Source organism: Ammospiza caudacuta, chromosome 5 (assembly GCF_027887145.1).
Source record: "Ammospiza caudacuta isolate bAmmCau1 chromosome 5, bAmmCau1.pri, whole genome shotgun sequence".
Taxonomy (NCBI): Eukaryota; Metazoa; Chordata; class Aves; order Passeriformes; family Passerellidae; genus Ammospiza; species Ammospiza caudacuta.
In genome coordinates this window covers 51,221,600-51,235,527 of record NC_080597.1, presented here as the reverse complement: position 1 = coordinate 51,235,527, position 13,928 = coordinate 51,221,600, and the positions used below count along the sequence as shown (strand labels likewise).

At 36.0% G+C, this 13,928-nt stretch overlaps 2 protein-coding genes across 3 annotated transcripts in view; one reads left to right on the top strand and one right to left on the bottom strand.

Annotated features, from left to right (window-relative positions):
* The window catches only part of LRRN3 (leucine rich repeat neuronal 3), a 31,551-nt gene extending 18,422 nt beyond the window's left edge, over positions 1-13,129 (bottom strand). Inside the window, exon 1 of the mRNA XM_058804978.1 lies at positions 12,923-13,129. The gene's annotated coding sequence lies outside the window, so the exon portion shown is untranslated. The remainder of the gene's footprint in view (positions 1-12,922) is intronic.
* IMMP2L (inner mitochondrial membrane peptidase subunit 2) overlaps positions 1-13,928 on the top strand; it is a 408,104-nt gene that overhangs the window by 182,852 nt on the left and 211,324 nt on the right. The window lies entirely within an intron of this gene.

Genomic DNA, 13,928 nt, shown 5'->3' with positions numbered 1-13,928 from the left:
ACTATTTACTGTATTCTTAGATGCAAGGAATTTGAACAGAATTATCCAGTGCAGTGTTTTCTTTCTGCTGAGGGATGTTTTTTATGCCACTTAGGAAACTCCATTAATTTCTGAGGGCTCAATTGTGTCTGGTTAGGCAGAGATTGTAGAATTGTGTGGTGATGAGCTTCATTTTCTGAGATAACCACATGGACATAGAGTGCCTCTGGGGCTTAGGCTTGTACAGTCACAAAAACCTTATCTTTCTGAGATAACCACATTGACCTACAATGCCTCTGGCTGTGGAAATGGTGGATATGAGGACAGGAACTTCAAAAAGGAGGTCTCAAACATCATTAATGGTATGGAAAGCAAAAATCATCACGACCCACTCTTTTCTATATAGACAATAAGATTTCTGACTGCTCTTTGCTCTCTGCCTTCTGTCAGAGATCTAGTCAACAACCAGGTCAAATTTGCATCAGTTTGTTTCCAGCGTTAAAAATAAAAATGAATTTCCCTTAAACCAAAGCATATCATAATACAGCATGTACTCTGTGATGTTTCATTGATAAGAAAAGTATTGCATAGACAAATCATCAGGAGGGTTCATTATAGACACAAAATTGTTGCTCTCTCGTCTTGAAACAACAGGCCTGTGGCCTGACATTTAATTAGAGCAAGAATGGCAGTTATTGAATCTCACATTCACTGAGTCTCAAATTAAGGTGACTTACTTATTAAGGCAAATAAACTGCAAAATACTATTTTTTAAACATATTTTTCTTTTATAAGTTTCTGTGCTTGTGCTTTCACATGAAGGTATGCTTTGCGACTTTAACCATACAGTGACTTTAAAAAAATGTATTTCTGTCCCTTTATCAAGTATATTTAATATACTTATTTTATCTGTTTATCTACCTAGACCAATATAAGACAAACCAAATGCAGGATTTTGTTTAAAAATAAAGAGAATTATTTTTAGACTTATACCAATAATAGCTTAGTATTTGTTTCTCTTGAAAGTGTCCTTAGAGCCAGTATTGTTTATATAAGACCTAAAGTAAGTAACAGATGGAGAGTTAGCAGTGACTCAAATGCTTACATGCAGATAGATTGTACAATATGAAACCTCTGTGATGTTGAGTGGCTTTGCAATTCTCTACCCAGTGTACCTAAATGTAATGAAGTGTTTGTAAATTCTCACAAGTTGATGGAAGATTTGATGCACTCAAATAACTAATCTGAATATTTCTTGGTAGAAATTAAATTTTATGTAGTATTTTGACTCTACTTTTACTTGTAATAGAGGTATAGATTACAGTTTATTGGTATTTACATAATTGATAATTGTTTTGCATCTCACTATAAAAAACAAGGTTGAATACATGCATAGCATATTAGAATTGCCATTAAGCAAATGATTCCAAATTAATGTTTTGCCTCTCTATGCTATGCAAAACAAATTTTCTCCAATTAATTTACAATTGATTACTCTATAGTATGTCCCAAGGGAACACAAAAACGCTCTGTTTATATGTTCCCTGCTATTGTTTCTGTAGTTTGATTAAACCAAACATCACAAGAATCCAAAGGGAAGCATATGCTCATAGCAGTAATGTCTGAGGCACTTTTAGTTTGAATGCTTCCCAAAGCCTAAATACAGAATTAGCCTCTATTAGTTTACCCTTCCAATCCAAGATAATGCTGCCAGATCTGTTCAAAACTTCTAACCTGTTCAGGAGTTATGCTTGTGCTCTTGTTTTGCTTGTCAATCTAAGGCTATAATTTGTAGTTTTAGCTACATGCCAAAATCCTCATCCCTGATAACCACAGGAAAAATGTATCTGGGCTTATTTTCTTCTGCCAAGATGTTCCTTAGCTTTTGTCTTCTTTTCAGGTATGTGATGATATAGAAGTCAGCAGAGATAAGTAAAACAGGCAGAGCAGCATTTACTGGTTAGAGCTTGTGAAAATAGCTATCAGGAAGAATATTTAAACATACAAATGCTTATGTAAATCCAAAGACTTTTTAATTTTTTATTATTCTGTTTCAAGTACAAATTTAGAAATATTTTTACTGTCTTCATGGGCAAAGTTGTGTATTTGGAATGAGAAGTGAGGATATAACCAAGTGTTTTCCTCTATTCTAGTAAAAAATATTTTTGGGTGGAAACCAGAAAAAAAATCACTGGAAGATGGGAAAAAATGCTTAACATTGACCTATAAACTATAAATTATGAGCTGTGGCTTAGTTCCTGAGCAGACTGCTTGGATAAAGGCCTGTCTCTAGGACCAGGGGCTGTGGATCTCCTGTGGACAGAGACTCATTTCCAGGCTTCAAAAGTGAGAGTGACAGAGTTTTCCTTAAGATATGTTCATTAATGGCTGACTTCAGTTGACTCCCTTTTTATTATTCTGGTTATTTTGTACTACATTCCATGACATCTCATAAATTACATAGGGCCTAGACATGTAAAAAAGAGTTCTGCATTTTGGGGAGGGAGGACATATAATTAATGAGCAACTGCAAAATCCTTTAATTCTTACTTTGAACTAAGTCTTAACCTTTAACAGATTATGAGAATTTGAGATCTTCATAATGATTGCCACAGAATTATTACAGAATCATAGAATTATTTGGGTTGAAAGGGACAATAAATATCATCTTATTTCCAACCCCTCCCACCATGGGAAGAGACACCTTCCACTGTACCAGGTTGCTCAGGTCCCTATTACACTTTGGAAGATGATATACTATAAATCATTGAAGAACTTTTGAAGTCTTTGCTTATTTTCTACTAGAACTGTACTAAAAAATGCAGAAAACAACTATCAGGTTGGACAGAGAATACATTTTTCTCCATACAGCTCCTAATCTTTGTTTTTAATTCACACATAAACCAAAAAGAAAATGAGTTTACAAAAAACATACAATACTCATTCTTTAATATGCTTTCTTAAAACTTTCAGAAAATACATGGACATGCTGGCACATGAAGTTCTGAATTCTCTGTGGTGCTGAGAGATCCTAATAGAAGTGCACAATATTATTCTTTTGCAGGCTGCTCTGTACCTCAGAAATAAACTGAGTAACATGTGGCAGTTGCTAGGGTAACCAGTTTTTTGCATTTTGCAGAAAAAGTCCAAGAATAAAACACATGTAAATTGGCAGTGTGGAAAGCAGTATCATATACAGTCTCATATCTCAATTTCTTCTTTATGGTTTTCCTCTATACTATTTACATAACAATGAATTAGATCTGCTTCATCTTTTACTTTGAATCTTCCATACACTTGTATTTTGCATGGCTATGAAAGGCATTTAAGCTTTCAACTGCTAAGCTTAAACTGGTTTTTGCCCTGTCAAACTATCTAGATTTACTGTCAATAAGATATAGCTGTGGTTGCTGTAAGTGCTGATCATGTTTGCCGTGTGTGATTATCAGGGCATGTAAACAGATATTAAATTGAATTTTAAAAGTTGTCCTTTGCACTTAAATATGATTTCCTGTAATTGTTCAAATTATTCAAATTCCATTAAGCATCTATCTTGACTATGAGAGTCTGAGTTAAAAGCCAGCAGGCATTTAGAAAGACAAGATTTTCTTGTTCTCACAAGGGTCCCATTTAGGACTGAACTGGAATTCCTTTTAAAGCAAACCTATCTGTGCTTGTTTTGGAAAATGTTAATAAATTCTGCAAATTACTGCATAATGAGAAATGCATCCTTGTTACAAGAAGAAATTATTTTATAATGAATCATTAACATTTTGATTTGAGTTACATTCAAATACTTAACCCTAGTGAATGCCAACAAGCAGACTTTGCCTGGAAGATGTAATGGTCATAGGTAAACATAGACTATATAGCCTATTATTTTGTTGAAATTGTTCTTCTAAAACTTTTTTATTCTTCATACTTTTGAGTTCAGAATATTCCAGTGCTAGAATATTTACTTAGGGAGTTGCTACAATACCAGTGATAAATATTAGCAATAAAATTTACTTTTTTTCAGAAACATTCTTCTTTAAAAACATTATCAAATTATAGGTTTTACCCATCTTAAAGAATAGAAATGCAATCTGTCTGCATGGGATGGTTCTAATATGAGAAAAATGCTTTAAAGGCTTTCTAACCCTCCCTTTAAACAGTACTAAGTAAATCTCATGACAGTGATTTTATGCACGTGCAGAACTAAGAACAGAAAGAACTGTCTAATGTTATCTATTGATAAGATCAGAGCAGAGGCTGGAATTTAGTGCTGCAGGTTATTTCTGTCCTGCTTTACACTCCATGGCTTCCATGAGGTTACAGCTATTAGTATTATGTGGTTCTAGTTTGTTGTCCTTTCCACACTGCTTTTATCAAAATTAGGACTTACATGGTGTCCATTTAATCATCTGTAAAAGGGTACTCTAAATTTTAGGCAAATTTAATTGAGCAATTTGTGTTTTTTAAATTAGTCTGGTAGAGTATCTTGATAATCTTGATAATGGAGTAAGTAATCTTGATATTGGTGATAACTGTGGAAACTCAGCATAAATAACACCTTCAAACTAACAGGTTTTCTCAGTAGAACCACTTCTCATGAAACTCACTGCAGGTTTATACCATGTACAGAGTGAAAGAGTTTAAAATTCACTACATGAGGAAAAATACCATGCTAGGAAGTTAAAGCCAAAGTTTAGCACTTAATATGAAGTGCTCTAATTCATGATCGCTAAAGCTGTATTTTTGAAGCTGTGTATAAAGCTGTAGTGTATTCAGTCCCAGATTTGTGGAAAACACTGAACACCTGGCTGAGCAGAAATACAGAGATTACAAATTAAGATGGTAATGTTTCAGGGAATCATGCTTCAACTAGAAAATAGTTGCTTTCTGTTAACTGAATAAATATAGTGTGTTATTTTAAATTTTTTAAACAACCTAGTAGGACATTTAAAGCATTTTTAGTGTTCTGCTGGGATTTCACTGGAGTACTCGTTGCTGTTACCTACTCTTGTAGGTAACAGCAAAGCAAATATTGCCTCATGTCCAAATGGGGTTTTATTTCCTTCAGCAGTCCAGCAGACTGTCTGCCTTTTCAGAATTTTCAGCTCCATACAACTAGCTCAGAGACAGATTGAACAGTGCCCTTCACCTCTAGTAACATCTAAATTGCCCTCATGTGATGCAGTCACACCAAGACATCTGAGCAGGCTCCGATGACAGCGGTGCTGTGCATGGTTTCCCAAGGCAGGGACGGCAGAGAAGAAAGCCTTTCTATTGAGAGGGTCATCTTGGCAGAGTCAAGTGGAAGGGACCTCAGGAGCTCTTTAGTCCATCCTCCCACTCAAAGCAAAGTCTGCTCTTATGCCAGACAAACTCATGGAAGGTAAAAATCAAACTGGAGTTTCTTAATTCTTGCAAATCTTGTTCTTTGGCCATTCCATTGCAAACAGATCGTGGTGGATTCAATATTGTACTTTGACATACCAAACAAGATTTATTTCAAAGCAATGCTAATGCAAATTTATTTTTTATGGAAGTGAACATTTTCCTCAGCCTTGAGCATTGATTACTCTTTATTGAAAAAATAAATATCTACACTGTAATTAATGATGGAGTAGATGGCTTTAACAAAATTTTTTCAGACTTTCTGAAAGTTTGGCCAACCTCTATGCGAGAGATTAAATAGTAGTAAAGTGTATTTATACCACAACTTTTAATGTGCTTATAGTAACATTAAATCCATTTACTACAATTAGAGCAGCTGTAAATGGGTAGTCTACAATCTCAACATAACCATTATAGTTGGTTATAGTTTTGTGGACATATTTGTGTCAGGCACAGATATTGTGTGTTTATTTATACACACAGTTATAGTTTTGCTGACATATTTGTGTCAGGCACAGATATTGTGTTTATTTAAACTTTTTATAATTTTTTCATAATTTTTAATGGTTTCTACGCTTGTTGCTAGGATTGACATAATGGCATCCCAACATAAGATGCTTTTTGAAGAACTGATATATAAACCAAATTTAAAACAAAGTAAAGATTACAAATACTAAATCCACATTCACTTAAGATAGAGATTTTTTTGCTCCTTTTTGTGAATTTTTAGTAAACCTCAGAAGCTGTCAGAGCAGTAATGAGAATAACATTTGAAAATCAGCAAGTTTATGGATTTTCCAACCCTTAAAAGAGGAAAGGGTATTTCAGTATGGAGCAGAAGGCCAGGACCTCCAATATGCAAATTCCAGATATGTGACTCTATATACTTTAATTGAACTGAAATGACCAAAGGTCCTAAATGTACTTAACAATTTTGACAATTTATAGGTAATTTAATATTTCAGCATTTATATATTTTAATATATTTTAGTATATAATTTTAGTTATCTATTCTAGTTACAGTTTACTGTTAAATGATACCTGCTGAAGGCAGTATTTAAATGCCTAATGAAGGCACTTGCATCTGCCTTGCCTTGAGTAGCCTCATTAAAATGACTCTATGCACTAATATCCAAGGTGATTGCTTCCTATCAGTGGGGTTTGTATAATGCATGTTCAAACATGCATATCATCCTTGGGAGGAAGTGAGAAATGCAGAAATATTTCTGGGCAGTTCCTCTGATTGGCTCTTCTTTCTGCCCAGGAAAGAGCTCAGCAGTTTGGCTGCTGCTGTTGGAGGACAGGGTACTTTTCCTTATTTTCTGGAGCTTAGAGTTTGGAGTCTAACCCTGGAATAGTATGCTGAATATCCTTTTTGCCTCTTATTTTACAATAAAAATAAAATGACTGAAATTGTGTTTGTCTGACAAAATATTGATGACTGGATAATCTATATCAAAGCAACATTCAGAAGAATATGTTATGTGAATTATACATGCTGGGTGAAATTGCTATTCAGACAAACATTTCTAGCTTAACAGATCATTATATTTGCAATTACCTCATTTTGTCTTCTCTCACCTCATAAGGATACCTCTATAAACTGGTATAATCATTGTTAATTATTCAATTTCTCGCAAGTGCAGTTGAGTTTTAGCCTTGTATTGGGCTTGCCAGCAAGTAACTGGCCAAAATCAAAAAGTAGAATTACTGCATTGTGAGAGTGAAATGAAATAGTGGCTCTACAGTCTCAGCTATCATTTCAGAAAGTTAACATGGTGCATCTTGTGTAAAAAAGAAGTATATGTTCAAAATGTTGTAATACACACAATATCTAGGATAATCTTATAGTGTTATATTTAGGAGGATAACTAAGTAACTATGTTTTGTTATAAAATGGTATGAAATAGGAGTTGTGCAGATAACATCCCTCAAGCTACAGTGGTAATGAAGCACCACTTGGCTGTAATTATAGTTTTCATACTGAAAGGCTTTTTTTTTGTTTAGAGTTTGACAAGAGAAAATACTTCATAAATTGATTAATTGTTTCAGAACATCCTTTTGCAGTGCAGAGGGAGGAAGAATTTTTACAGCACTCCTTGATCTCTGTATGGAGCACACAAAAGAGAGCGGTTTAGTATTATGTTGTGGGTTTGGAGCTGTTGTTGCAGAGAACAGAGATTTTTCTGGAAGACTCAGCTCCCATGTGAGCCTTGGCCAGTGTGGTCTCTCAGCTCCTTCCATGGCATGGAACACGGAGCCAGCTGGGGTGGGGAGCTCAGCAGGTAATTCTGCACTCTGGTGGAAGCGCTGCACTGCACTGCACTGGGTGAATTAGCTCACTGCTAAGTGTCATCTGCAAAAACTGCTGATGCTTGACATGACCTCTAGAGAAAGCGGCTTTCCAGAGGGGAGAGGAAGTTCAGTGACTTGAGAGAACTTGGCAACAGCAATGAGCTTGGGGTGAAGAAACAAATGTGCCTCTATAGTCTTTCTATTTATAGCTACTGTGACACTAGCTAAAATCTTTGAGAAAAGTTTCTGTCTTCACATAAAAATTATTCCTGTCAAGATGGAAAATTTTATTAGGCCTTTAGGTACCGAATAAATCACATAAATATGATATAAATAACGACACATATATATCTGTTTTCAGCAGAAATATGCTACTATTGTAAAGTAGGAGACATTTGTATTGATCCTTATTCAGGGAATGAGTCCCATAATTGTACTTATTTAAATACCTCCCAAATCTGGCATATTTTGCTCATTCTATTTCAAATAAGAATGACTTCTTGTTTTAGCACCACGGTAAAAAACTAACCAACCCAGTCTCCTTTAACCTCTCAACACCACACTAGAAGAGCGCTAGTAATGTCTGACCATCATGTTGCCTTTTTAGAGACAATCTGAGAGTCATCTTTTCTTATCCAGGATGATGGTATAATAGCATAGGACTATGGCAGTTTTAAAAAATGTCTCAATGCACAACTTTGCTCTTCATTGTGTGTTCTATTACAGCCCAGGTTTGTTTTTGTTTGTTTTGGGTTTTTTTTTTGGTTTTTTTTTTTTTTTTTTTGGTTATTCCATAATTTATTAGCTAGGTAATTTCTTAAGCTGTCTGATCCCTAGACATGTAATTGTATAAAAAGTTTTTTTTCTTGTTTTTTTTCATACTAGTAGCTGGATGCCCAGGGATTTTTGGTGCAGCTGAACTTATAACTTGTACCTTTTTTATGCAAAATGTTATAGAGAATTTAAAGTATTTCCTGGCAGACTGGTTGCTATTTGCATAACAAGAAATGTCTATTAAAAGACTCTTGGGGTAATATTAATAATCAGCAGACATTTTGAAAAAATATTCCCTGTAGCATTTTATTTTGCTTTGCAGTGTTTACCTCTAAGTACAGATGCTTATTCAGGAAAGAGAAAAGCTAAATGATTTCCTTTGTGCCAGTGTTGTCAAAAAGCATGTCCCAGTTTGACTGAAACTGTGGGAGCTGCAAGCACAAAAGAGGCAAAATTCTTTTCTACTTTAATACAGAGATCAGTAGAGTTAAACTACCATTAAATTTGGGGCAAATATTTTAATGATTTCCAGAAATACATCAACTGAATAGAAATAATGTGAATACAGAGATCTTATTTCTTATTTCCTTTCAATTAGACCACTACTGCTTGTGGCCAAGCTGAAAGAGACTTGAGATAAATCTTTTGTGAAAAAGAAGTATTTCAAAATGAAGGATAATGGTCTTGAGGATATGCTGTATAAATTTGTGTTTATAAAATGAAACTTCCCCTTTGTTTTAATGTCTGCATTTGTTTTTGCTTTGAAGAAAAGTAAGCAGTTTGGTAAATGCTAGGGGTGAGAGCATGTCTGTAGCATTGATGTTCCATGCATAAAGAATATGAAATCCTGTTGGCAGAGAATTGGATCAAGGAAAATTGTGAATGTAGTTTGTATTTGGCCCTCATGAAAATACTCTTTTTCACAAGGTGCCATATTGAGCTACTCCATGAAGAACCCAATGTAAAATAATCTTACTGACATCCATATTGGATCTTTCTCTGGTGCAGATGAATATAGCTCCATGTGCTGTGCTAATAAACATTTTTCAGTTCAGTTCAGTTGAGGATATGACTTTACTGAGGAAAAATTGATGAAATCATTTATAGATTTTTTGTATAACACTGAAGGTCATACTGTTGATTTAAATAAGTTCTTTATGAACTACACCATTTCACAATAATGGCTTTTAATAGTTTGTGGACTGGTCAGTTGAATAAGTAAAAGGCACAGTAATTCCTTTTTACAGTTACATTACAGTTTTAATGAGAAGCATTGATTTTTCTCTTAATACTAATATGTTTAATGACCTTTCTAATGACATCTGTCACTACTGTTTCTTCTCAAATTCTACTGGCATTTTCTTCCAGTGAAGCAAAGGATTTTAATTGCTTGTTGTGTTGTTAAAATGAGAATTAGTATTCTTTTAAAGTAATATGAAGGCTTGTAGAAGTCATATTCTGTTAAAAAATAATTAGAAACTATCTGATGTTTTTGATCTTCAGAAAAATTTTAGGAACTCTCCATTCCTTTGTCTTCAGAAAATAGTTCCTTGAGTGCTACATGTGAAATTGGTTTTTCATTGTCAGTTTTTGCTTCTTGATATGAAGCTGAGTTTGTGGAATTTGACATGGAAGAGTATGTTAAGGTAGTTTCTGACAATGTCTCCCTCAAGAGTTTTGTTTTCCTTCAGCTTTTAATGGTACTATCTGAAGAAAGGACATATGAATTAACTAAAACAGTAATGTACCATGAAACACTAAAACTATCCATATATAGTTCAAAAAGGTATATTTTTTCTCTCTGGTGACTTTTCTGTCAATTGAAGAGAGAGCTGGTCTTGAAAAAGTCTTTTTGTTTTCTACTGCTTGTCTTATTCTATTAATACTCTAAAACTTGGCTATTAAATACCAGTCTAACTTTAATTAAGAGTGATTGTCAGCAAGCAGCAAAGCTTTTGGCTAGCTTTTAATTGTTAATACAATAAAGGTTATAGGTGAGAGTCAAAGAAAGTGGCTCCAAGACTCCTAAATGGTTTGCTCTCTCTTGCAAATACTTAGTTTTGTTTTCTAGTGACAAAGGACAAGTGATTACAAGTGAAAAGCAGGATGTGAATATTTTCATAAGCTGCTCAGTCTTGAATATTTAAAAAAGATTGTACATTATATTTTTGGATCTGCATTCCAGCTAGCAATGATGCTGAGTTGATCTGGTCTAATTCAGGTGCAAAAATGAAGTACTCACCCACTTCAGGGTACTCCGAGCAGGCATGCTCTGATGTCATGCTCAGAGCTGCCACCCTAAAAGACGGCACTTTGGGGTTACCATAACAACATCAGCCAGTCGTTGGCTGACACTACAACATTATTGCAGGAGCTTGGAGGGAGTATTAACCAAAATACAGTCACCACACATTTTGCCTGCTTTGCTGGTTAAGAATGTCTGAGCTGTGTAGAGAAGCTTCATCTACAGCATGTTTTCTGTACATGTATGATTGAAATGGCCACATTTTTCTGAAGCTCTTTGGCATATCTGTATTATATTTTGAAGTAGCACATTAGAGTATATGTGGCAAAACCCAAGATGCATTTCTGTAAAGTTACTAATATTTACTTATTTTCTACATTAAAAATGAATGAGGATTAACATTCAGAATAGCTGAGAAGATAGTGAGGCATGTAGAAAAAGTTTCCTGAGTAGTCCTTTGCAGATAGCATGAAGAGATCAGAATCAGGTTTTCTCTACTTATTTTATAGCATATTTTGTAAAAATCCAAACTGAGAGCTGGAAATGCTTGTTGTGCACATGCAGTGTGAATGAAAACAGGATATTTAATTAATTAGACCAGAGATTGTGTTTCATGTAATAAAATAAGTCAGCTTGCTTGAAACAGGTTTCACAGACCACCTAATATAGAGGAAGCAAGCTTGCCAATAGCTGGAGCTAATGCTTCAGTACCTTTCATTTTGTACTCTGAAAAGAAAACCTCTTCTTAAGCTCATTCATTTTCCAGAGGGAATGTCGAACGCCGTGGCATATTGTCAGAGCTGCTTTATTGTCACCATTTACAAAGGTCACCTGAATTAATTGACTTCTTACCATACGTATTGTTAAGCTACCCATTTCCTGACATTTTTGGAAAGGTGACAGTCTTAAAGCCAGTGGCTATCTGTTGATGGTTCTTTCACAGTTTGATTCTCAAAACACAGTAGTTCTAAAATTACAAACAAATAATTACATTGGTGCAAAGGAACAGAATCTTTATGATGTTCTCCAGAGTTCACAGGAGTGAGGGGGCTAAAAAGGGGTAGGAGAAATAATCAAAATACTGAGATGTTTTTAATTCAGATGTAGTACTCTAAAAAGCAAACAAAAGCATACAGGAAGATGCAGATGGCATTTTTTTCACTTTGAAGCATACAGTAGAGGGCTAACCTGTCTTTTTCATGGTTTAAAGTAAAATCTAGCTCTTTCACTGATGCATGAATCACAGATCCATGCTGATGCACTTTACCAAATGTGTTTTCATCTAAAGGATACTGAGGTACTCTGATACTGCATGGAAGAAATGACAGACACATGCATAAGCACAAGCACATTGGGCAACTGTAGTGCTAGCCTGGAATTTTAAGTTGATGAGATTGGTTAAATAGAAAATCACTGATATTTTTCTAGCTCCCTGCATTTGCTGCCTTCTCCTTCCCCCTTGTTGGGTTCTCTTTCTCATCGGCAGTGCTGGGCAAAAACTCCAGCTAGACATGTGAAAACAAAGACATGGAAAGCAAAGGCAAACAGTTCTGAACCTTGCTATACTAGAACAGGCGAAGCTTTTATCGTGATGGATTTAAACACTCTCCTTCCATGTAAACAGAGACACCCTGCTGAGATCCTGTTAATTACCAAAGAAGATTAGAACTCCTCCGCTTAATGTGATCCTTTTTACCTAACGTCAGTTCCAGCTGCATCGGTAATCAGACATTCACAGTGTCCCTTCTGACTGGAAAGGGGATGTTTTTAGGCGAAGTCATTTGCCACAATCCTTAAGATGTAGCCTGGCAGAAATTCAATAACTGTTTGTGATATGCTCATTCAGCCTCATTGCTCAGTGGTTTTTAGGTCTTGACATAAACAGCATTTCCCTTAATCCTAGCGCTGGAGAGAGGAAAGGAGGCTGTCCTGTGTTTTGTTTTATTGGTTTCAAAGCACAGAGCAAGTGTTTAATTTAATATTGCCTCTGAAACATTAGTGGAAACATCCTTCTTTTATATTTTTTTTATCCTTTGATGTTCTTTCAAGCTAACAAATGCACAGATCTAATGCTATTGCAAGCATGTTTAGAATATCTCTGGCATAAAAAGCATATTGCGTTTGCATTTCTGTTCAGGAAGTAATACGTGAAAATACACTAAAAAAATAACTTTACAAAAAGAAGAAAGGGTAAAGAGTCTAGAAGTTAGATAAAAGTCAGGATAAAATTGAAAATAAAGAGGAACTTACCCTATAATAAGAGTAGTTTCAGAGCTGGAGGAGTTCTTGCATCTCAGTAATTTTGAATCCTTAGTTCAGGTAGCGACGTACTTGTATTGAAGCCAGAGTCTGTATAGGCGAGCACACACGTACGTGTGGGTGTGAGTCGGTGTGCATGCGTGTGTCTAACAGTCTATAATACAGAGATGTATCTATTGATATCCTGCAACATGAGAGACTCTCGGTGCTGCCAGCTGAGATCCCTTGCGTTTGCCAGGCGCTGTTGCTGCCTGGCTGTCTGAGGCTCGCAATCCAGCGGAGAGAGGAAGGCGGGGGAGAGAGCAGCTCGCTAGCTGCTCCTGTTTCTCCTTGTTTCCATGGCGGTTAGCGGCGCCCGGCCGCGGCGCTGGGCTGTCACTGCACGGCGCTGCTGCTGGGCGCTCGTTCCCAGCGGGGCCGCGGCTCCGCGCGGCGTGCCCGCGGGAGGGGCCTGGGCCGCCACAGCGCTGCTGCTCGGCCCGGGAGCGCGCCCGGAGCTCCGCCGGCAGCGGCGGGCATGCCGTGCGCCTGGGTACAGCGCGTTGCGAGGGCCGCGGTTTCTACCCCCACCCCCTCTTTTATTTAATCTTTTTTTCCCTTTAAGGGATGTTATCTGTACTCAGAACAACTTATTAGAGATCACTGAAGTTCTGCAAAGGCTGCTGTAGTTCAGAGGATACTGTGTGATGAAACCATTCAAGAAAAATGTGCTGTGCCTTCCTCCAAGTTTTGGTGCCTTTTTTAAAAAAATTTTTTTAAGCTTAAGATAGGAAAAGATTTTACACATTCTTCCTCTTCCAAATTTTGTAAACATTACATTTTACTATCTGTGCTTATCAGTAGAAGGTAAGAGCAGTAATACATCTTCCTGAGAAATAAAATTTCTAAATGAACTCTGAAAGGGGTTGGTTAAATAAGAAGTCAGTTTTTCTCAATCTCTCTCTGCTTGAGTCTGTCTTTTGTGGCCATCCAATTATATAAACAATAGGATGCCCGG